Source organism: Xenopus laevis, chromosome 6S (genome assembly GCF_017654675.1).
Source record: "Xenopus laevis strain J_2021 chromosome 6S, Xenopus_laevis_v10.1, whole genome shotgun sequence".
Classification (NCBI taxonomy): Eukaryota; Metazoa; Chordata; class Amphibia; order Anura; family Pipidae; genus Xenopus; species Xenopus laevis.
Window position 1 is genome coordinate 27,862,283 of NC_054382.1, and position 23,716 is coordinate 27,885,998.

Below are 23,716 nucleotides of genomic sequence, written 5' to 3' on the forward strand. Positions count from 1 at the left end.
TGCTTTCCTGACAACTTCCAGGAGGGAATGTGTGTGAATACTGCAAATGCCTAATGGAGACCTTTCCTCTGTGAGAAATGCCTAATGCCTGCAGCTCTGTGTGAGAAATGTGCTATTGCCTCAGCTCCTGTGTGAGTACTAAACCTGTGGTCACTTGCCTCGTGCATAGTTAAATAAAAATGTTTTACTGCAAGAACCTCCTGGCGCCCATCTTTTGTTGTATGCACAGTAGCCTGGGGGGGTGTAGTTGCACTACACCATAGAGGGAACACTTCCACATTGTGAAGGCCCTCACCCTGTTGTGTAAGTCGCGGTGTAACCCATGCTTCTACTGCTAGCTGGACAGTTTAACTATTTGTGTGCTATGCAGCCCAAATAGGTGTTACACATCTTTTACCTGGCTGTGATAAATTGCGGACTCTACATTTCTCATACACTATACGGATAATATTGCGGAATACACAACAGCATCATGAAGTAGATGTGCCCTTAAATAGACGCCAGTTCATTCATTCATTGCGAAGTGAGTGTTGCTGAGTAGTAATGGGCGAATCTGTGCTGTTTTGCTTCGCTAAATTTTTTTCTAATTTACAGAAAAATTCGCAAATTCATCAACAGCAAATTTTCGCCACAGTTTTGCAAATTTATTCGCTGTTGGCGAAACGTGGAAATTTGCCGCAAATTCATGCTAGTCGAATTAATTTGCCCATCACTATTGCTGAGCGTTCTTGGACTGGCCTTTTGGTTTCCTGACCCTGCCTGGCATAAATTCTCTCTGCCTGATTCCTGTGATGAATTTTCAAGATCAGCAATTTATTTTAATAGTGTTGCTACAGTATGTCTGGGTGTGGTGTTAAAGTAATACCCTTTGATTAGTTGTGATTAGCCAATAGAAGATGTTGATAGAAATCTTAGGCAGTGCTGACCTTTAGAGGGTAACGGGAAATAATTTTTCGCATGAAAAAAATTAAAAAGTTATGATCTTGATACATGCTGTATTTATGCAGCTGTTGACGGAGGTAGAATTACACCTGTTAAGTTGCAGTGTGATTTATGAAAAAAAGAGACATAACCATTTCCGCACAAAACAGGAGTAAAAAACAGAAATGTTATAACAGTACCACTAAACTGAATGTTTCTCACATTCACTAAATTCCATATCGCAATGAATTTAATTTGGCACATTATTTATCACAGGTAAACACTTCTTTATCGCACATTTAGCACATTGATTCGATTCGAGCCATGTGTTCTATAGCTCTTTGGGGTCATCTAGGAAGTGGAAGGAAGGGCGCAAAGTGTCTTTCATTCTTTTTGAATTGCTCAATATGTTTCTGGTACCACAATTATGCACAAAATAAATTCTAAATCATTGCTGTACAGAAACTGCAAATCTGCTATGACAGTATTTGGAAGAACTTGAGATATCTCATCTTGCATTAGCTGTATTGTTGCATATTTACTGTGATAAGCATAAATTCCTGTGTTTATTTGATACCTGAGGCATTACCACTGATGGCAATTTTAAGCTTTTGGAAATGTATGTCCATAGTACCCTAGATAACAGAGATGAACTGAATGTTATCATTTACAACACACCAGCAGCACAAAACAGGGTTTGAAAATCTAATTCTTTAGAGGGGAAAAAGCAAACGAATAAATCCACATAAAATTGGTGTTTAGTAATAGAGTTCAAGGTTCATGTTTTTTTTTTTTTATATTGTCCTGGGCACTTTTTATTTTCATCAAATATCTTTTCCTTATGGCTTTTATATTACCTCTCAGAGACACTGACCACAAATCTTTTTACAGTTAAGTAGTATACTGTAAAAATCATTTTTTATATAAGGGCAGAACTAAAACTAATATAATGTGAATGGGATATACTTCTTCCAAACATGTAAAGTGCATATTTCACTTGAAAAATGTGTTTAAGTTGGCACTATAATTATTTTGCTAACAAAGGAACACAAGCTAAACAAACTAAACAAAAGGCAGCAATGTTTTATTTTGGTACTTTTGCAGAAATGAAGCAAATGGTCTGCATGAAGGGTTTGCCTAAAACATTATATTTTCTCAAAGTCTAAAGTCATTGGGGCAAATTCATTAAGATTCGTAGTTACGCCAGCGTCCGCTTCGCCAGCCAGCGACAGAGAAGATACGTGCCTGGCACCCCCCAGCTTTGAGCCCTAGGCAAGTGCCTACTCTGCTTACCCCTTGACCCGGCCCTGCATGTAACACAGGGAGGTCCATTTATCAAAGGTCCAATTTTAGGGGTTTTAGAGGTTTTTGAAACCAAGATGAAGCTCTGTTTCTCTGAAATTACAAATGCCATGAAAGTTATTAAAAGCTCTGAATATAAAAAGTACAAACATAAATCAAAACGATGGACAATGCGCTGAAGATATGATAACCTCTAAAACCTCTAAAAATTCAATTACTAGTGAAAAAAATAGAAAACCTCTTAAAGGCCAAATTTTTAAAAATGGTCCACTGACACTGGATTGTTTTTTTTTGTGTTTTTTACACTTAATAAATCGAGAATTTTTTGGGTTGTAAAGAAATACAGATTTTTAGGGATTTGTGAAAAAGAAAAGAAATTTGAATGTCAGTAAAAAGACTCTTTAGAGGCCTATGTACTAATTTTAGAGCTTGAGAAAAAACTATGTGCGCCAAAAAAATTAACTGCACAAAATTCGCACAATTTTTCTCGAACACTGAGACAGAATATTCTTGTTCATGTCACACGCCAGTGAGAATCAAATTGTTTTTACTCATTTTTAATGAGGCTAAAAAAAATCACATTTTTTAAAGAACTGGCAAAAAAAAAATTTGATTAAAGCTGTTAGAGACAATTCCCATTGACTCCCATTCCTATTGAACCTCGTCAGCTTTTACTTGCTGAGTTTTTTTCTGACAACTTTTTCTTATTGTTTAATAAATAAAACTATTTGAGGTTCCAAAGAATATTCTTGTGTATATTCACGTTCACGTTTTTTCGCTATGTTTTTTGACAAAACAAAACACGACTTTTGATAAAGTTGCCCCTTTAGCTTCATCTAGGCTCACAAGAGCAGAGCATTCCTTTACAGGTAGTCACTTCAATAGCAAATTGTACCCATTGCCTTGTGTTTATTACTAGTTTAAGTAAATGAGTTGTATCCTGGAAAACTGTGGAAATCACAATGCCTGGATACAAGACGACTCATTTACAATGGACACAATGAACACTTCTAGATAGTTTTGTTAAGCTCCAACGCATTCCTCCTGCCTGTTCTGATAAACAGTACACAAGTTCTTCTATATGAAAGGTATTGAGGTACATACTATATATTTTGGTTACTCTTTGTACCAGGATTCAGGTCTCATTCATAGATGCAGAAATGCTGCATAATCCAACAATTAATAAATGGTAAAATGAAATGTCATTATTCTGAGCCGGAGGATTAAAACTGTACATATTTTGCTTCCTGGTCACAGAAAAGAAATCTCAACTGTTCCAAATGTAAACAGTGCAGCAAATAGGGATGAATACTGATTGTACAGAAAAGTGGGAAAAGCAAAGATAAAATGTACTAATATTAAATGAAGGGTAGATACTGTAGAAGTACAGAAAGCAAAATATACCCTTCCCTGCATCAAAGTCTCATTAATCATCCTTAAGTTAACACCATTTCTTGTAGCAGACATTGTGGTCATCAGGGAGTAAATAGCAAAAGTGACAAAAAGTCCTTGGTTTATAAGAAAGTCTGTTAATAGTAAACAAAAAAAAAGCACAAAACAGATATGTACCAAAAAAGAATTGCAATACTAAATGATTTAGTAAGAATCCTCTTTTCTTCATATTGGGATTAATTTGACTGTTATATTATATGTTTTAAAATTACCCTAAAACATTCAAATTTTGTCAACTGCACACTGGACTCTCATACATTGTTTCGGCTGTGTTCTTCCCAAATAAATCTGTTCTTTGATTGAGGAATGAGTGGAAAAGTGTAAGACCCTGTGACCGTTGCAAGTAACTGTTGGAAAGAGAAGAATGGTGCGTAGTGTGGGGACCAGCAGGAAAGATGGCATCCCTCTTTAAGAACATTGGACTAGCAATCCTGTTGTAAGTACTTCTCCAAGCAATCGGAAGCTAGTGTTAAACAGTATACACTATCATATCATTAAATTTTGAGGTCTGCATGAGTGGATGGAGACTCAGATGGGAGTTAGCCATGAGAGTGGTATGCATTATTTACTACTTAATCAAAGTATGAGTAGTATGAAAAGCTCAGTATCACACTAGTGGATGATATCTCTCTGTTTCTTGAGATGTCATGAAAAAGGGAAAGTTGAACTGTATATTCGAGAAGATACTGTGCACAGTATTGTTGTTCCTGGTTTAAATTCAATCAGCAATATCTCAGTTGTAGGTTTTCCTCATGTTTTAATCCTATTTAACTGGGAATTCAACTGCAATGTTAACCTTGAGTATTAGAATAGACCAGTGCTTGAATTACTGTTTTGTTTTTGTTTTTATTTTGAGATTAAACATTTCTTCAGGGTCCCACCTAGCTCATGGCAGGGCTACACAGATACAGTAGATGGAAACATTGCTGCAATGACCACAAAAACTGCCATAACCAAAATCAATGTCATTATAACCTGATGTGATCAAGCCATTCCAGCCCCAGTGGATAGCAGGCTATAGGGAAGATTTACTAATGTGGAAAAACTGACTTTTTAGTTTTTTCCCACTATTAGAAAAATGTTCATGTAATGGGTATTTTTTATAATTGCCATACATGTTTCCTGTGCAAAAATGCTTGAAAACTGTTCCATTACAAGTTTGTCATAGGCATTAACTGTAAAAATGTAACATAATAAATTTTTTTCTTAAACTTCTGTGCATCAACTCACCAAAGGAACCAGGGCCGGATTTACATATTGGGCGGCTCTAGGCCCACTACCGTTCGTCACCCCTGTCCCCCTGGAGCAATGGGGATTGGTGCAACGGAAATGTAAAAAATTATTGTATCTCCAGCGCATCCCCAGTGTTTTTGAACAAACGTGGGTGTGGTTGGGCAGCATGCCGCCCCCCTAAAATCTTGCCACCCTAGGCCTGGGCCTAGGTGGCCTTTCCACAAATCCGGGCCTGAAAGGAACAGATCACCCTATATATCTTCATCTTATAAATAACTATGCGGTATGTAGATCTGTTCTGGAAATACACCGGACAATTCTGAAGTGAACTTTTACACTTTGAAGTGAAAATTTACATTTGAGTAAATATGAATAATGATGGGTGAATTTGTCCCGTTCTGCTTCGCCACGAATTTCGCGCGTTTTCGGCAAAATTTGTGAAACATGGATTTTGATGCCAGCGACAATTCACCAGCATCAAAGTTGAAGCCGACGCCCATTAAAGTCCATTAATCGTCACCGGCATCTAAATTGACGATGGTGTAGAGTAAAGTGACAATAATATAAAATGAAAAGTCGCCGGCGCTAATCACACACGGCGATTCGTTTTCCAAAGTCGCCCGAAGTTGCCTCACGAGGAAACTTCGGGCGACTTGAGAAAACGAATCGCCGCGTATGATTAGCGCAGGCGATTTTTCATTTTAGCCAGGCGCAGAGCGAGGGGAGGCATTCGGGGAAGATTGGTCGTGGAAAGTCGCGGCGATTAGTCGCCAGGCGACTAAGTCTCCCCAAATCGCCCAGTGTGTCCCAGCCCTTAAAGGGGTTGTTCACCTTCCAAACACTTTCTTTATTTTTGTTGTTTTCAGATTGTGAAAAAAATACTTTTTTAAATTGCTTTGCATTTTTTGTTTTTTTATCATTTTCAAAAATTGAAGTTTAATGTTTATTGTTCCTGTCTCAATCAATTTGATACATTAGTGCAGGGATTCCCAACCTTTTTCACCCCATGAGCCACACTCAGGTGAAAAACTAGGGATGTAGCGAACGTCGGAAAAAAAGTTCGCGAACATATTCGCGAACTTGCGCAAAAATGCGAGCGGTTCGCGAACGGTTCGCGAACCCCATAGACTTCAATGGGAAGGCGAACTTTAACATCTAGAAAAGACATTTCTGGCCAGAAAAATGATTTTAAAGTTGTTTAAAGGGTGCAACGACCTGGACAGTGGCATGCCAGAGGGGGATCAAGGGCAAAAATGTATCTGAAAAATCTGCCTGTGTGTGCTTGGAAGAGATAGTGTAGGGGGAGAGCTGTTAGTGATTTCAGGGACAGATGATAGTAAGTTTGCTGGCTAGTAATCTGCTTGATACTGCTCTGTATTGGAGGGACAGAAGTCTGCAGGGATTTGAGGGACATTTTAGCTTAGGTAGCTTTGCTGGCTAGTAATCTACTGTTCTCTTTAAACAACTGCCATACGTTGACCTTGTAGGCATTGTTTGCCCAGTTTTTTTGGACGCAGCCACTGAAGCACAGTTGCCATAAAAAATATGCCATATAAATGCTGAAAATAGTAATTTTTCGCCATACGTTGACCTTGTAGACATTGTTTGCCCAGTTTTTTTGGACGCAGCCACTGAAGCACAGTTGCCAGAAAAAATATGCCATATAAATGCTGAAAATAGTAATTTTTCGCCATACGTTGACCTTGTAGACTTTGTTTGCCCAGTTTTTTTGGTTGCAGCCACTGAAGCACAGTTGCCAGAAAAAATATGTCACGTAAATGCTGAAAATAGTCATTTTTTGCCATATACGTTGAGTCAACGTATGGCAAAAAATGACTATTTTCAGCATTTATATGGCATATTTTTTCTGGCCTCTGTGCTTCAGTGGCTGTGGCCAAAAAAACTGGGCAAACAATGCCTACAAGGTCAACGTCGTTGACCTTGTAGGCATTGTTTGCCCAGTTTTTTTGGCCACAGCCACTGAAGCACAGAGGCCAGAAAAAATATGCCATATAAATGCTGAAAATAGTCATTTTTTTGGTCGCAGCCACTGAAGCACAGTTGCCAGAAAAATTATGCCATATAAATGCTGAAAATATAAATTTTTTTGGTTGCAGCCACTGAAGCACAGAGGCCAGAAAAATTATGCCATATAAATGCAGAAAATATGCATTTTTTGGTCGCAGCCACTGAAGCACAGTTGACAGAAAAATTATGCCATATAAATGCTGAAAATATAAATTTTTTTGGTTGCAGCCACTGAAGCACAGAGGCCAGAAAAATTATGCCATATAAATGCAGAAAATATGCATTTTTTTGGTTGCAGCCACTGAAGCACAGAGGCCAGAAAAAATTAAACCAGTAGGGTTTGCACCCTAGTTTGTAACGGTGGCGGAGGGAGGAGGAGGACGCTAAAGGACAGCTGTGTGTGGAGTCATGAGGCTTGAAGAGAAGGACAGCTGCATAGAAGTCAGAACAAGTCTTCCGGCGTGCAGTAACCCTCCGAGATCCACCCCTCATTCATTTTAATAAAGGTCAGGTAATCGACACTTTTGTGACCTAGGCGAGTTCTCTTCTCAGTTACAATCCCTCCTGCTGCACTGAAGGTCCTTTCTGAGAGCACACTTGAGGCTGGGCAAGACAAGAGGTTCATGGCAAATTGTGACAGCTCTGGCCACAGATCAAGCCTGCGCACCCAGTAGTCCAGGGGTTCATCGCTCCTCAGAGTGTCGATATCTGCAGTTAATGCCAGGTAGTCCGCTACCTGCCGGTCGAGGCGTTCTTTGAGGGTGGATCCAGAAGGGTTGTGGCGCTGCCTTGGACAGAAAAACATTTGCATGTCTGACGTTACAGACTGGCCAAAGGGCTTTGTCCTTGCAGATGTGCTCGTGGCAGGATTACTGGCACCTCTGCCCCTGGAATGTTGATGAGTTCCTGAAGTGACATCACCCTTAAAAGCATTGTACAACATGTTTTGCAGGCTGGTTTGTAAATGCCGCATCTTTTCGGACTTGTGGTATGTTGGTAACATTTCTGACACTTTATGCTTGTACCGAGGGTCTAGTAGCGTTGCGACCCAGTACAGGTCCTTCTCCTTAAGCCTCTTGATACGGGGGTCCTTCAACAGGCATGACAGCATGAAAGACCCCATTCTCACAAGGTTGGATGCAGAGCTATCCATCTCCGCTTCCTCATTATCAAGGACTGCATCATCCACGGTCTCCTCCCCCCAGCCACGTACAAGACCAGGGGTCCCCAAAAGGTCACCACTAGCCCCCTGGGAAGCCTGCTCCTGTTGGTCCTCCTCCTCCTCCTCCACAAAGCCACCTTCCTCCTCTGACTCCACTTCTGGCACCTCTCCCTGCGTTGCAGCAGGTGCCTGGGTTCGTTCTGGTGATTCCGACCAGAAATCGTGCGCTTCCAGCTCCTCGTCACGCTGGTCTACAGCCTCATCTGTCACTCGTCGCACGGCACGCTCCAGGAAGAAAGCGAAGGGTATTAGGTCGCTGATGGTGCCTTCGGTGCGACTGACCATATTTGTCACCTCTTCAAAAGGTCGCATGAGCCTGCAGGCATCGCGCATAAGCACCCAGTAACGGGGGAAAAAAATCCCCAGCTGTGCAGATCCAGTCCTACCACCCAGTTCAAAAAGGTACTCGTTGACGGCCCTTTGTTGTTGCAGCAGACGTTCCAACATAAGGAGCGTTGAATTCCAGCGAGTCTGGCTGTCAGAAATCAAACGCCTGACTGGCATGTTGTAGCGCTGCTGAATGTCAGCAAGGCGTGCCATGGCTGTGTAGGAACGTCTGAAATGGGCCGACACCTTTCTGGACTGGGTGAGAACGTCCTGGAATCCTGGGTACTTGGAGACAAAACGTTGGACTATTAAATTTAACACATGTGCCATGCAGGGCACATGTGTTAAATTGCCTAGTCTCAACGCTGCCAACAGATTGCTTCCATTGTCACACACCACTTTTCCGATCTGCAGTTTGGTGTGGGGTTAGCCACCGATCGGCCTGTGACTGCAGAGATGACAGGAGTACAGATCCGGTATGGTTTTTGCTTTCCAGGCACGTCATCCCCAAGACAGCGTGACAACGGCGTACCTGGCACGTCGAATAGCCTAGGGGGAGCTGGGGGTGCACAGGTGTGGAGGAGGAGAAGGAGGACCCAGCAGCAGAGTAAGAAGAAGAAGAAGACGAGGTAGAGAGCGATGGAGGAGTAGAGGTGGTGGCAGAACCGCGTGCAATCCGTGGCGGTGACACCAACTCCACTGTTGTTGTTGAGCTACCCATTCCCTGCTTCCCAGCCATTACCAAGTTCACCCAGTGGGCAGTGTAGGTGACATACCTGCCCTGACCATGCTTGGAGGACCATGCGTCAGTAGTCATATGGACCTTTGGCCCAACACTAAGTGACAGAGATGCGGTAACTTGGCTCTGCACATGTTGGTACAGGTGTGGTATTCCCTTTTTAGAAAAAAAATTGCGGCTGGGTACCTTCCACTGCGGTGTCCCAATTGCTACAATTTGCGGAAGGCCTCAGAGTCCACCAGCTGGTATGGTAAAAGCTGGCGGCTAAGAGTGCAGACAAGCCAGCTGTCAGACGCCGGGCAAGGGGGTGACAGTCAGACATTGGCTTCTTACGCTCAAACATGGCCTTCACAGAAACTTGGCTGGTGGCAGATGACTGGGAATGGGAACAGGTGGTCAAGGTGGAAGGCGGAGTGGAGGGTGGTTCAGACGGGTCAAGGAGAGCAGAGGTAGAGCAGTAAGATGCTGGACCAGAAGGAGTGTGGCTTTTAGTTTGCCTGTTGCCTTTGAGGTGTTGCTCCCAAAGTGCTTTGTGCTTGCCGCTCATGTGCCTTCGCATAGAAGTTGTACCTATGTGGCTGTTGGGCTTACCAAGGCTCAGTTTCTGACTGCACTCATTGCAAATTACAATGCTTTTGTCAGAGGCACACACATTAAAAAAATCCCACACTGCTGACTTTTTGGAAGTGTGCGATCTGGCGGTAACAGTAGAAGTTGGCGGAGTTGGCGGAGTTGGCGGAGTTGGCGGTATTGGCGGCAATGGCAGGTGCGTTGGCCGGCTGAACACAGGTGCCGATACATGTTGTTGCCCTACTGATCCCTGCGGGCTGTCCTCCCTGCTTCTTCTAAGTCTTATTCTCCTACTGCCTCTCTGACTCTCCGTCTCTCCATCTGAACTACCCTCCTCTTGCTCTCTTCTACTAGGCACCCACAAAACATCAATCTCCTCATCATCATTCTCCTCAGATGCATCAATTTCTTCTGACACATCACAGAAGGAAGCAGCAGCGGGGACCTCCTCCTCATCACTCATTATGTCCATCTCTATCGTGTTCTCTGCCAGAATTAATCTGGTGTAAGGTCCTCATCTCCTTCATCTTCTTCTGGCAATAATGGTTGCGCATTACTCAGTTCAAGAAACTCATTGGAAAATAACTCCTCTGACCCCAGTGAAGAAGGGGCACCGGTGGTGGAGGAAGTGTTACGTGGGGTGGCCATAGCAGTGGAGGATGAGGAGGATGTTGTGGTAAAGTTAGAAACGGTAGAGGATGGGGTGTGCTGTGTAAGCCAGTCAACTACCTCTTCAGCATTTTGGGAGTTCAGGGTCATTGGCTTTTTAAAACTGGGCAATTTGCTAGGGCCACAGGATTGCATAGCAGCACGGCCCCTAGCACGGCCTCTGCGTGGCGGCCTGCCTTTGCCTGGCATTATTTTAAAAAAACAACAACAACAACAAAACTCAGTTGGTTTTTCTGGAAACGATAATACACACAGCTAGATGGCGGGTTGAAGAAAACACTGTGCAAATAATGCCTACAAAGTCAACGTATACACTACTACAGCGGTGGATACGGATTACGTAAAATATATGAATGCTGCTTGAAAAAAAGTAACTCAAGTGGTTTTTCTAGAGACGATAATATTATCAATATTTAGACAAAATGTGAACAAGGTCACACAGCTCGATGGCGGGTTGAAGAAAACAGTGTGCAAATAATGCCTACAAGGTCAACGTATACACTACTACAGCGGTGGATACGGATTACGTAAAATATATGAATGCTGCTTGAAAAAAAGTAACTCAAGTGGTTTTTCTAGAGACGATAATATTATCAATATTTAGACAAAATGTGAACAAGGTCACACAGCTCGATGGCGGGTTGAAGAAAACAGTGTGCAAATAATGCCTACAAGGTCAACGTATACACTACTACAGCGGTGGATACGGATTACGTAAAATATATGAATGCTGCTTGAAAAAAGTAACTCAAGTGGTTTTTCTAGAGACGATAATATTATCAATATTTAGACAAAATGTGAACAAGCTCACACAGCTCGATGGCGGGTTGAAGAAAACAGTGTGCAAATAATGCCTACAAGGCCAACGTATACACTACTACAGCGGTGGATACGGATTACGTAAAATATATGAATGCTGCTTGAAAAAAGTGACTCCGGTGTTTTTTCTGGAGACGGTAATATTATGGATATTTAGACAGAATGGGAACAAGGTCACACAGCTCGATGGCGGGTTGAAGAAAACAGTGTGCAAATAATGCCTACAAGGCCAACGTATACACTACTACAGCGGTGGATACGGATTACGTAAAATATATGAATGCTGCTTGAAAAAAAGTGACTCCGGTGTTTTTTCTGGAGACGGTAATATTATGGATATTTAGACAGAATGGGAACAAGGTCACACAGCTCGATGGCGGGTTGAAGAAAACAGTGTGCAAATAATGCCTACAAGGCCAACGTATACACTACTACAGCGGTGGATACGGATTACGTAAAATATATGAATGCTGCTTGAAAAAAGTGACTCCGGTGTTTTTCTGGAGACGGTAATATTATGGATATTTAGACAGAATGGGAACAAGGTCACACAGCTCGATGGCGGGTTGAAGAAAACAGTGTGCAAATAATGCCTACAAGGCCAACGTATACACTACTACAGCGGTGGATACGGATTACGTAAATATATGAATGCTGCTTGAAAAAAGTGACTCCGGTGTTTTTTCTGGAGACGGTAATATTATGGATATTTAGACAGAATGGGAACAAGGTCACACAGCTCGATGGCGGGTTGAAGAAAACAGTGTGCAAATAATGCCTACAAGGCCAACGTATACACTACTACAGCGGTGGATACGGATTACGTAAAATATATGAATGCTGCTTGAAAAAAGTGACTCCGGTGTTTTTTCTGGAGACGGTAATATTATGGATATTTAGACAGAATGGGAACAAGGTCACACAGCTCGATGGCGGGTTGAAGAAAACAGTGTGCAAATAATGCCTACAAGGCCAACGTATACACTACTACAGCGGTGGATACGGATTACGTAAAATATGTGAATGCTGCTTGAAAAAAGTGACTCCGGTGTTTTTTCTGGAGACGGTAATATTATGGATATTTAGACAGAATGGGAACAAGGTCACACAGCTCGATGGCGGGTTGAAGAAAACAGTGTGCAAATAATGCCTACAAGGCCAACGTATACACTACTACAGCGGTGGATACGGATTACGTAAAATATGTGAATGCTGCTTGAAAAAAGTGACTCCGGTGTTTTTTCTGGAGACGGTAATATTATGGATATTTAGACAGAATGGGAACAAGGTCACACAGCTCGATGGCGGGTTGAAGAAAACAGTGTGCAAATAATGCCTACAAGGCCAACGTATACACTACTACAGCGGTGGATACGGATTACGTAAAATATATTATGGCTGCTTGAAAAAAGTGACTCCGGTGTTTTTTCTGGAGACGGTAATATTATGGATATTTAGACAGAATGGGAACAAGGTCACACAGCTCGATGGCGGGTTGAAGAAAACAGTGTGCAAATAATGCCTACAGGGCAAATAATGCCTAAAAGGTCAACTTATACACTACTACAGTGGTAGTAAAATAAAAAAAAAGTAAAATAAAAAAAAAAATGAATATTAAAAAAAAAAAATTAAAGTTGTTGCTGCTGAACTACTAGGAGCAGCAGATTAGCACACCAGTCCCACTCCCCAACACTGCTAGACTAATAGCACTGGGCTCTTATAGTAGTAGTAGTAGTAGTAGTAGTAAAACAACAAAAAAATAAATAAAAGCAGTCCTTACAAGGACTACTGTTATTGCAGCAGTCAGCAGATGAGATCAGAAGCAGGACAGCTGCCCACTGCAGCTACATACAGAGCACTGCAGTAGAAGGTAGATTACTAGCCAGCAAAGCTACCTAAGCTAAAATGTCCCTCAAACCCCTGCAGACTTCTGTCCCTCCAATAACAGAGCAGTATCAAAACGATTACTAGCCAGCAAACTTTCAACTGTCCCTGAAATCACTAACAGGCAGCAGCTCTCTCCCTACACTATCTCTTCAGCACACACAGGCAGAGTGAAAAAACGCTGCAGGGCTTCGGTTTTTATAGGGAAGGGAGTGGTCCAGGGGAGAGCTTCCTGATTGGCTGCCATGTACCTGCTGGTCTGGGGTGAGAGGGCAAAAAAAAGCGCCAACAATGGCGAACCCAAAATGGCGAACGTCGCGCGACGTTCGCGAACTTCCGGCGAGCGCGAACACCCGATGTTCGCGCGAACAAGTTCGCCGGCGAACAGTTCGCGACATCTCTATGAAAAACTTGTCCATGAGCAACACAATAAGTGAAGAGTACCGCAAACATAATTTTTATTAACCCTTTAAGTGCCAGCAGAATTTCACATTTTGTTTACGTGAAATGCCAGCCGTTTTTGAAACATTTTGTGCTCTCTCACTTTAGGGGCATTTTCTAAGGGGAAACCTATAGTTTACCTAGGAAAACTATACATTGTTTTTTTCGGGAGAAACTGAGCTTTCTAAATCTGCCTGAGTTTTCATGTATTTCCACCTGTGCAAAAAAATTTATAGTACTAAATACCAAAAAAAAATGAAAAATTACCATTTTTCATCGTATATCAATTTATACCAGAAAAATATTTCACGTTACGGATGAAAATCCAACTGATTTGGAAAGCCTTATGTCTCTCGAATGTGCCAATACCAGATATGTATAGTTTTAGGGAGATTTAGGATTTCTGTACAGCAAAAACTCCCGGCAGTATATTACCGAATTTTGAAAGCACTAAGGCAGAAAACGGCATGCTTTAGATTCCAAGGCAAAAAATCCTGAAACCGTAGGTTTACCCCAGAAAACCATACATTTTTGAAAAGTACACATTCTGCCGATTACAAAATGGGTAACTATGTCTCTCTACTCCCAACTACCAAACATAAAAGCTTGTCTGAACATAGCGGTTTTTCAAAAAAAAATTCAAAATTCTGAAAAAATCATTTCAAAGGTTTTATTTTGCTGCTCCGCATATCCCAAACTATATTAGGTACCAAGAAAAAGCACCTGAAATATGATTGCCAGGGGTCCACTGAACAGTTTGATACCCATTATGCATAGGTTTACCAAAGTATCTGGCATTTAGAGACACCAATATGAAGTTAGCACATCCAAATTGTTCAGGACTTTACTTCAGCTACTGAGAAATCAACACATTGACTGCATTTTTTTGTGGGGTAAAAACACAGAAATATATGTTTACCCCCAAACCCATATATTTTTGGAAAGTACACATTCTACTGAAGCTAAAATGGGTAACCATGCCTTTCTGCTCCAAACTACTGAGTCGCAAGGCTTTCCCAAAATTGTCGGTTTTGGTGAAATATCTGAAAATTGCCTCAAACCTTCAACTTCCCAGCACCATATCACCCATGTATCATTACGTACTAAGAAAAAACATCCTAAATATGATTGCCAGGGCTCCTCTGAACATTTTGGTAGTCATTGTTCATAAGTTTACCAAAGTATCTGGCATTTAGAGGCCCCAAAATGAAGTTAGCGCATACAAACAGTCCCGTGGGTAACTTCAGCAAATGAAAGATCAACACATTTACTGCATTTTTGTGGGGTAAAAACACAGAAATATATGTTTACCCCCCAAAACCCATATATTTTTGGAAAGTACACATTCTACCGAATCTAAAATGGGTACCCATGCCTTTCTGCTACAAACTACTGAGTCGTAAGGCTTTCCCACAATTGTCGGTTTTGGTGAAATATCTGAAAATTGCCTCAAAGCTTCAACTTCCCAGCACCATATCACCCATGTGTCATTATGTACTAAGAAAAAGCACCCTAAATATGATTGCCAGGGTTCCTCTGAACATTTTGGTGGCCATTGTTCATAAGTTTACCAAAGTATCTGGCATTTAGAGGCCCCAAAATGAAGTTAGCGCATACAAACAGTCCCGTGGGTAACTTCAGCTAATGAAAAATCAACACATTGACTGCATTTTTGTGGGGTAAAAACACAGAAATATATGTTTACCCCCCAAAACCCATATATTTTTGGAAAGTACACATTCTACAGAATCTAAAATGGGTACCCATGCCTTTCTGCTCCAAACTACTGAGTCGCAAGGCTTTCCCACAATTGTCGGTTTTGGTGAAATATCTGAAAATTGCCTCAAAGCTTCAACTTCTCAGCACCATATCACCCATGTATCGTTATGCACCAAGAAAAAGCACCCTAAATATGATTGCCAGGGTTCCTCCGAACAGTTTGGTGGCCATTGTTCATAGGTTTACCAAAGTAACTGGCATTTAGGGGCCCCAAAATGAAGTTAGTGCATACAAATAGTCCTGTGGGTAACCAGCAAATGAAAGATCAACACACAGGAGAAAGCTCTCTGTTTAGTGCTGAATTAAGCATTGAAATTCCTGTTTGAGACAGGATTTTTTGTTATCACTTGGTGTGTGAATGTGTTGTCCACTTGGTGGGTGAAATTTGGGAAGTTTTGAGTTGATTTTCTTGACTAAAAATCGATTTTTCTTTTGACCCTGAAGGTGAGTGATTCCTAGCCCAGTTCCTTTCACTTGCTCTGGGCTACAAACTCACTGTTAGATCCCCTACCCCTCCCCCGCACCTGGGTGTCAGTTTCATTTGCATTTTTCTCTTGTTTCAGCACAAATTGTTTAATTTTGTACAGATTGATTGGATATTTTGATTTTGCACTCAGTTCTGTGAGGAGAGAAAGCTAAAGGGAGAAGGATTTAATATAAGTATAAATATAAAATCTTTCCAGCAGCAGCAGTGCAGCTCCCAGGCACCTGCTCACATTAACCCTCTCCCTGCCACAGCTTCTCAACTTAAAACTTACTTTTTGTTAATCAATAGTATAAAGCTTTCTTTTTGTGTGGTGTTGTGTAAAATAATGGGAGGGAATAAAAAGGAAAGTTACAAAAAAACATCTCTTGGTTCTAAAGCAAAAGGACCTGAAAAACCCAGCTGTAGCTCTGCAAGAAACACCAGTCAGAGCCCATGTCAAAAAGCCCCATTGCCTCTACTTCTGCTGCTGCAGCCAATGTGACCCCTGCTAAAACATTTGCACACGCGGTAGCTACTGGCAGCAACCCTGGCCAAGTCACTGCTGGGGTAGAGAAGCTTACAAGGAAGCATGGGGTCAGATGCCTAATGTCAAGCACTCATGGCATAGAGGCTTATATAAAGGCTGCAGCTGAAGTGGTGGGCCACTCTGCAGTAGTGGCAGCAAGTAAAATGTATGGGAAAGCCATAATCTTTGCCCGTACTCTAACTGCAGTGCATACTCTGGTACAGAGGGGTATCACAGTGGGAGGGAGTTATGTCCCTGTAGAACCCCTAGAAGGATTGGGCACAAGGGTGGTTTTATCTAATGTGCCCCCCTTCCTGCAAGACCACTTATTGTACCCCCACCTGCAAGCCCTTGGGGAGTTAAAATCAAATATGTCTAGAATTCCCCTGGGATGTAAGGAGAGCAGACTGAGGCACGTCCTTTCCTTTAAAAGGCAGGTGCAACTACTTTTACCTCGGGGGCAAGACACTATTGAGGGGTCTTTCGGGGTTCCATTTGAAGGGGTGCTGTATAAAAATTTTTTACAGCACAGAGGAAGTGAGGTGCTTCCTTTGCAAGAACCTGGGGCACACTCGCCAGAGTTGCCCCAAAGGGCAAATTAAGACACAGCCCCTGTTCCTGCTCCCAGTGCCTCAAATAAAACATTTTATCCTGCTGGACTATTTCAGCAGGGTCCTCAAAGGGGATATCTCCTTCACTAAAGAACCTCAAGGTGGCTGTTACACAACCCACCTCTACAACATCCAAACCTCCTCCTTCTTTACTGAAGACATCTAAGGCTGCAGCATGTCTTACAATTGCGGCAAAAGAGAAGGGGGGAAAACATGTCAAAGCTTCCCCCAGGGTCACAGTTGTTCCTACCACAAAAAGGTGTACCCCTGTTATGGGCACCCCTGAAGGTGTGGGGGTACCCATGATTGCAACACCTGTTGGGGTTGGGGCAGATAGTGGCCTTTCCTCTTCAGATGCCAAGAAAAGAGGAAATTTAAATCAAACTGGCTGGTACCTGAGGAATGGGCATCAGTGGTTAATGATGGGGCACCCCCATCCAAGGGTAAAAAGGGCAGCAAAATTTCTGCTCCTCATGTGGTGACATTGTCTGGCCCAACTGTTGGTCACGATCAACCGGTGTCAGACCATGCACTCTTGCCTCCAGACCAGGTGGGGAATAATGAGGTTAATGGTCTGCATGGCCTTGAACATGGCAGTGTTGGTTTCCCCACAGAGTCAGGGGTGCAGTATCTGCCTCAAAATCATTTGGAAGATCTTCCCTTGGAGTGTAAAGAGACACCTAATGAGACTCCTGCAGAGTGGGCAGTCAGTGTTCCTGAAGTGCTGAGATTTGGCAACTGCAACCAGCCTCAGTTTTAAGTGCCTCAGGGTATTTCACTCCAGGAGGGGGAGAATATTGGGCTAACCCCCATACAGGACCCTGCAGATAAAACTGCTGGGAAGGATGGTGAGGGTGGAGTTGTAAATACGGAGGAGGGTAGCCAGACAACCTCTACTGTTCATGCTAAAATCTCTCCTCCCTTGTCTTCAACTGACCCAAATGTTATTGCCATCCAGAAAGCACAGGAGGTAGTAGAGAGGGCAGAGGCTAACCATCGAGCCTCCAAAGCTCTACCTGTTGCTGGGGAGCTAATTTGTTCTGTTGCTCCTGTGTCAAACACTTCCAAATGTGTTTCAAGTGAAGTTGAGGGAACACCTGAGCCATTGCAGGGTCTCCAGAAAAGTGATTCTGATACTTTTCCTGTAACAACTTGTGGAGAGATTCTCAAAGCTCTAGTGGAGAGGGGAGATTATCAATCCCTTAGCCAGGAAGAGCTCATGGATGAGGGGAACATCGAAGAGGAGGTTGACATAGGAGTGGCAAATACTTCTACCCCAATCATCCCTGCTGAGGAACTCAAAAAGTTTCTTGAGAGCACCCTTGGTGTTAAATTAGAGAAGAAGATGCACATGGCTCTGGAGAAGTGGCATGATTTGCCTTTAGTTATCAATTCTGTGAGACAATACATTAAGGTCATAAAAGAGGCCAAGAACTATGGAACAGCGGAATATCTCCGTATAATGAAGTTTCACAAAAAATGTTTGTCTCATCAGACCTTGATGAAGGTTAAAGCACTTCCTAAGACTCAGTAATGGCCTTGAGTATAAGCACACTTAATACTAATGGCTGTCGGAATCCTTTCCGAATGTTTCAGGTACTCTCCTTTCTTCGTCAAGGAGGGTACTCTGTGAGTTTCCTCCAAGAGACCCACACCACTCCAGAGCTTGAAGCAAGCTGGAATCTGGAGTGGAAGGGAAGGGTCTTTTTTAATCACCTCACTTGGACATCATGCGGGGTGGTGACCCTTTTCTCAGATTCCTTCCAGCCAGAGGTCCTGAGTGCTACCTCTGTCATCCCTGGCCGTCTATTGCATCTTCGGGTCCGGGAGTCAGGTAGAACATATAATCTAATGAATGTGTATGCTCCTACTACCGGACCAGAGAGGGCACGGTTCTTTGAAAGTTTGTCAGCCTACATGGAGACAATTGACTCTGATGAAGCCTTGATTATAGGGGGTGATTTTAATTACACCCTTGATGCTCGAGATCGCAATGTACCCAAGAAAAGAGACTTGTCTGAGTCCGTTTTGCGAGAACTAATTGCTCATTTCTCCTTGGTTGATGTCTGGAGAGAACAGAACCCAGAGACGGTTGCCTTTACCTATGTCAGGGTGAGAGATGGTCATGTTTCTCAATCCCGGATTGATAGGATATATATATTGAGCCATCTCATGTCACGAGCCCAGTCGAGCACCATTAGATTGGCACCATTCTCAGACCACAATTGTGTATCCCTGAGAATGTCAATCGCACCATCTCTGCCAAAAGCTGCTTACTGGCACTTTAACAACAGTTTATTAGAAGATGAGGGTTTTGCAAAGTCAGTCCGGGATACATGGAGAGGCTGGAGGGCCTTTCAGGATGATTTTGCCACATTGAACCAGTGGTGGGATGTAGGCAAGGTTCACCTAAAGCTCTTGTGTCAAGAGTATACCAAAAGTGTGAGCGGGGCAGCGCAATGCAGAGATTGAGGCACTGAATGGGGAGGTGCTTGATCTTGAGCAAAGGCTATCAGGCTCTGAAGACCAAGCCCTTCAGTGTGAATATCTAGAAAGGAAAGAAGCGCTGCGTAACATGGAACAACGACAGGCTCGTGGTGCCTTTGTGCGAAGCCGGATGCAGTTACTTTGTGATATGGATCGTGGTTCCCGATTCTTCTATGCTCTGGAGAAGAAGAAGGGGAACCGAAAACAAATCACATGCCTTTTTGCGGAGGATGGAACCCCCCTTGAGGATCCGGAGGCTATCCGGGACAGAGCCCGGTCCTTCTATCAAAACCTTTTTTCTCCAGATCCCATCTCTCCAGATGCCTGTGAGGAACTATGGGATGGGCTTCCAGTGGTCAGTGAGAGGAGAAAAGAGAGGTTGGAAACACCAATCACTCTAGATGAACTCTCTCAAGCACTCCGTTTAATGCCCCACAATAAATCTCCTGGGCTTGACGGACTGACCATAGAGTTCTTCCAGTTCTTTTGGGATACTCTGGGCCCTGATTTCCATAGGGTCCTAACTGAGGCCTTCAAGAAAGGTGAGTTGCCACTTTCGTGTCGTCGAGCAGTTTTATCACTACTTCCTAAGAAGGGGGATCTCCGTCTTATTAAGAACTGGAGACCAGTCTCACTGCTTAGCACAGACTATAAGATCGTGGCCAAAGCTATCTCACTTAGGCTCAAATCTGTGCTGGCAGAGGTGATTCATCCTGACCAGTCCTATACAGTCCCCGGTCGGACAATTTTTGATAATGTCTTTTTAATCCGAGACTTACTACATTTTGCGAGAAGGACTGGTCTATCTCTTGCTTTTCTCTCTCTGGATCAAGAGAAGGCATTTGACAGGGTGGATCACCAATATCTTATAGGCACCCTGCAAGCCTATAGCTTTGGCCCACAGTTTGTGGGCTACCTGAAAACAATGTATGCCTCTGCAGAGTGTTTAGTTAAAATCAACTGGTCTCTGACTGCACCTCTGGCCTTTGGGCGAGGAGTTCGGCAAGGATGCCCCTTGTCGGGACAACTGTACTCGCTGGCCATTGAGCCCTTCCTGTGTCTCTTAAGGAAAAGGCTCACGGGACTGGTGCTCAAAGAACCTGACATGAGGGTGGTTCTCTCAGCCTACGCTGATGATGTAATTCTTGTGGCCCAGGACCTAGTTGATCTTGAGCGGGCACAAGAGTGTCAAGAAGTCTACGCTGCTGCCTCATCTGCCCGGATCAACTGGTCCAAGAGCTCAGGCCTTCTGGAGGGTTCTCTAAAGGTAGATTTCCTGCCTCCTGCTTTTCGTGACATCTCGTGGGAGAGTAAAATCATTAAATATTTAGGCGTCTACCTATCAGCTGAGGAGTATCCTGTCTCACAGAATTTCATTGAACTTGAGGAGTGTGTTTTAACGCGCCTTGGAAAGTGGAAGGGTTTTGCTAAAGTACTTTCTATGAGGGGGAGAGCTTTGGTGATTAATCAGCTGGTGGCCTCTCAGATCTGGTACCGGCTGATATGTCTTAGCCCAACCCAAGAATTCATTGCTAAGATCCAGAGAAGGTTACTGGACTTTCTCTGGATAGGAAAGCATTGGGTTTCTGCAGGTGTCTCAAGCCTCCCGTTGAAAGAGGGAGGGCAGGGAGTCGTGTGTATACGTTCTCAAGTGCACACCTTCCGTCTCCAGCAAATACAGAGATACTTGTATGCAGATCCTTCTCCACAGTGGTGTACTCTAGCATCGAGTTTTTATCGCCAGGTACGAAATATGGGATATGACCGGCAATTGTTTATAATTGAACCTGAGGGTTTCCTAAGAAACCTTTCAACCCTGCCGGCTTACTACCAAGACACGCTAAAAACCTGGAGCATGGTATCCGTGTTAAGGCAAGGAGCCACTGAAGGGGAAGACATTCTAAATGAGCCCCTACTTTACAATCCATCTTTTAAGACTAGGATGTTAGAATCCATCAGCATCCGACGTCGCCTTTGCCAGGCTCGGTTAACCAGAGTTGGAGATCTCCTGGATTTTGAGAAATCAGATTGGGTGGACTCTCAAGCAGTTATGCAACGCATGGGATTCCTCACCACTAGGGTTCCACACCGTCTTCTCAAGGAAATCAAGGACACAATCTCTCCTGATTCTCACACCTTCATTGATGGGGTTTTACATGCTGGAGAGCCACGTCCACCTTGGAACTCCTCACCTCCAGACATAATAATAGCACCTAAAACCCGTCAATCCCCCCAAGCACCTCCTTCCCCCAACTTGAGCCAGTTGGAGAATTTTCCATTGACACGCTTTCATGATATAACAAGAAAGCTGTTGTACTCTCTAATGCTTCACACTGTACACTTCCTTGCCCTCATCTCCCGATATGATACCATCTGGAGACGTGTGCTTAATGAGGGTGAAAGACCTCAGTGGCGAGCTCTTTATTCCAGTTTGGTGCCTAGACCAACTGGAGACTTGAGTTGGAAAGTGCTGCATGGTGCATTGAGCACAGGAGAGTATTTAGCTCGTTTTACAGACTCCCCAGCTGCTTGTCCATTCTGTGGCAAAGGAGAGTCTGTGTTTCATGCTTATTTTACGTGTGCCAGACTGCAACCTCTATTGGCTCTTTTGAGGAAGCTTTACCTGCAGTTCTGGTTACACTTTTCCCCTCATGTTTATATTTTTGGACGCCCAGTATCCCGGGACAATAAAGAAAAAGACCTTCTCTCCAACTTGCTCCTGGCTTTAGCTAAATTAGTCATCCATAAATCTAGAAAGCAATGTTTGGAAGGTGGGAATCCTCTGCCAGCAGAGGTCTTGTTCCGAGTGCTGGTGCGTTCCCGCATCCGAGCAGAGTACACCCAAGCAGTGTTTACTGGTCGGTTGAAAGAATTTGCTGACCAGTGGGCAATAGATGGGGTACTTTGCTCAGTATCCCCAGACCTGGTTTCTGTTCAGACAATTCTCACACGCCATATTTAAGTGCACTTTAATTTAAGTGACAATTGTATTTTAATCAGTTAATTATCTCCTTTGAGATGTGATTAACTTTGGTGAGCAATCACTCACCTGCAATTTGAATAATATATCAGCTAATGAAAGAGCAACACATTGACTGCATTTTTGTGGGGTAAAAACACAGAAATATATGTTTACCCCCCAAACCCATACATTTTTGGAAAGTACACATTCTACAAAATCTAAAATGGGTACCCATGCCTTTCTGCTCCAAACTACTGAGTCGCAAGGCTTTCCCAAAGTTGTCGGTTTTGGTGAAATATCTGAAAATTGCCTCAAAGCTTCAACTTCCCAGCACCATATCACCCATGTGTCATTACGTACTAAGAAAAAGCACCCTAAATATGATTGCCAGGGTTCCTCTGAACATTTTGGTGGCCATTGTTCATAAGTTTACCAAAGTATCTGGCATTTAGAGGCCCCAAAATGAAGTTAGCGCATACAAACAGTCCCGTGGGTAACTTCAGCTAATGAAAAATCAACACATTGACTGCATTTTTGTGGGGTAAAAACACAGAAATATATGTTTACCCCCCAAAACCCATATATTTTTGGAAAGTACACATTCTACAGAATCTAAAATGGGTACCCATGCCTTTCTGCTCCAAACTACTGAGTCGCAAGGCTTTCCCACAATTGTCGGTTTTGGTGAAATATCTGAAAATTGCCTCAAAGCTTCAACTTCTCAGCACCATATCACCCATGTATCGTTATGCACCAAGAAAAAGCACCCTAAATATGATTGCCAAGGTTCCTCCGAACAGTTTGGTGGCCATTGTTCATAGGTTTACCAAAGTATATGGCATTTAGAGGCCCCAAAATGAAGTTAGCGCATACAAATAGTCCTGTGGGTAACTTCAGCTAATGAAAAATCAACACATTGACTGCATTTTTGTGGGGTAAAAACACAGAAATATATGTTTACCCCCCAACCCCATATATTTTTGGAAAGTACACATTCTACAGAATCTAAAATGGGTACCCATGCCTTTCTGCTCCAAACTACTGAGTCGCAAGGCTTTGCCAAATTTGGCGGTTTGGGTGAAATATCTGGAAATTGCCTCAAAGCTTCAACTTTCCAGCATCGTATTGTCCATGTATCATTACCAGCATAAAGCATCCTAAAAATAAACATAGGGGTCTACTAAACAGTTTGATGCCCAATGTGCATAGATATACCAAACTATGTGGCGCACAGAGACCCCCAAATGACAATATGTATAGACATTTTCACCGCTGACG